General features: G+C 35.1%; 1 protein-coding gene across 2 annotated transcripts in view; it reads right to left on the minus strand.

Annotated features, from left to right (window-relative positions):
* Positions 1-1,707, minus strand: part of LOC111085967 (division abnormally delayed protein-like) — a 72,894-nt gene extending 71,187 nt beyond the window's left edge. For both annotated transcript variants that reach the window (XM_022387010.1, XM_022387005.1), the window contains exon 1: positions 1,360-1,707. The gene's annotated coding sequence lies outside the window, so the exon portion shown is untranslated. The remainder of the gene's footprint in view (positions 1-1,359) is intronic.
* Positions 1,708-1,930: the final 223 nt, after the last annotated feature.

Here is a 1,930-nt window from a genome sequence, read left to right on the forward strand (position 1 = left end):
TACATGTGGTCCTACGAACCACCTACTCCATGTGGCCCTACGAATCTCTTACTCCATGTGGCCTTACGAACCTCTTACTACATGTGGTCCTACGAACCACCTACTCCATGTGGCCCTACGAATCTCTTACTCCATGTGGCCTTACGAACCTCTTACTATATGTGGTCCTACGAACCACCTACTCCATGTGGCCCTACGAAACACTAATAGCTATGCATTATGGGATTAGTATTTTCCCTACATTACACGCACACACAGCAGACGTATAGAAATGGCGAGACTATTGACGTTATCAAGCCACTTTTTAATCAAAATAATTACATGATATTATGCTATTCAAAATATATATGCAGTAAAGAATACTTGAATAGGTAAATAAAAAGCTACCAATGAACAAAAAAAACGAAATTACAGCAGTTTCATGATCCACGTTAATATTTTTTATTTATCATTTTATAATGTTAAAAAATATTTTTTTTCCATTAAACCTTTAAAATGCGTTACTACGATGTCAGAAAGTATAATGTACGCCAATTAATGACGTTAGTATTTATGTATCTGTATTTTAAAACAAATTTCTCAAGCAGTAGGCGACAGAATTCTGCACATAGAACCTTTATTCAATGATTTTAGGAAGGTTATATGTTTCATATTTATTCACAATCTTGAGTTAACTTAAGCCTCGTCTTTTTAAAAAACCGCGTGAATGTATTCTCGAATTCATTTTACCGGGATTAAGAGCAAAGATGTGGAGATTAAGAAACTCACTTGTAATACGAAAGATATCCGTGTTTAAATTCTGAAGTGTGTTTATGGGCAACATTTGAAGTAAATTTGCAAAATTCAAATAAGTAGTCTATTGACAAATAACATCCTGAAAAAATGTATTAAAAAACTGACAATCCACTAATACATTAAAGAAATTTTACTTATAGATAAGGGAAAGTAATTTTCAGTATATGCCAATAGGCAACAGCAAAATTATTTTGTTCAAAACAATATGTATATATATAAGCAAACAAAACATCTTTTCGGTGAACAATTGAATGTAATTGAGATAAACAGTTAGACTAACGTTCAGACAGTCTCAATAAAATCTTTGTAGCTATACACAACTTTTATCTTGGCTAGGCCTGTTGCAACTGGATGCTACTTCGGTTATCTCTTGCTCTCTTTTTTTAAGTACATTTATCTTACATTCTGTGCTTCATTGTCTCGCACGCATAACTGGTATTATATGATAACAAAAAAGTGGATTTTGTTGTCTTTTTGTAAAAATTTTCAGGAGTGCTATATATATATCTAAACTTAACCATTGTCGTTAAGATATATTAGATAATGATAATATTACTGGCCCACCTTGAGTCGATTTGTCCGATGTGAAATAAGATGATCGTAAATTCATCTTCACAACTGACTGATGTACATGTGAACAGTTTAGAGCTAGTTTTTCTGGGTTACCTAGAGCAGCAGTGGGTCGGGAAATAAGGGGTAGTAGAGATGTAGACAAACTAGTACCGCTTACTTCTCCAAGAACTACCAACATAGTTGTATACATTAAAACGAGCCCTTGAAGCCCCATGTTCGGTGACTATGAAGCACGCTACACGAAGCGAAAGTCACAGTGTAGAGAAGTATATACCGTCTGCGCAACCCACTATGAGACAAAGAGAAGAGACAACGTTAAAGGACAAGACTCAAACATCGATATTTATTATACGAATGATAAGCACAACACCGTGCTAGCTAGGCTCTGCGCAACCTGGGTACTCATTGGTTGAACAAGTTTGACGTCATCTCACGTGGTAGTGTTTGCGGAGAAAAAAGAGGCACTACAGTCGTTGTCTCTTTCATCGCAAAGAACCCACAGTTTTTGAAAGTATGTACTCATAAAAGGCACAAATTTTAAAACTAATCATATTACCACAAA

Source organism: Limulus polyphemus, unplaced genomic scaffold, assembly GCF_000517525.1.
Source record: "Limulus polyphemus unplaced genomic scaffold, Limulus_polyphemus-2.1.2 Scaffold32, whole genome shotgun sequence".
Classification (NCBI taxonomy): Eukaryota; Metazoa; Arthropoda; class Merostomata; order Xiphosura; family Limulidae; genus Limulus; species Limulus polyphemus.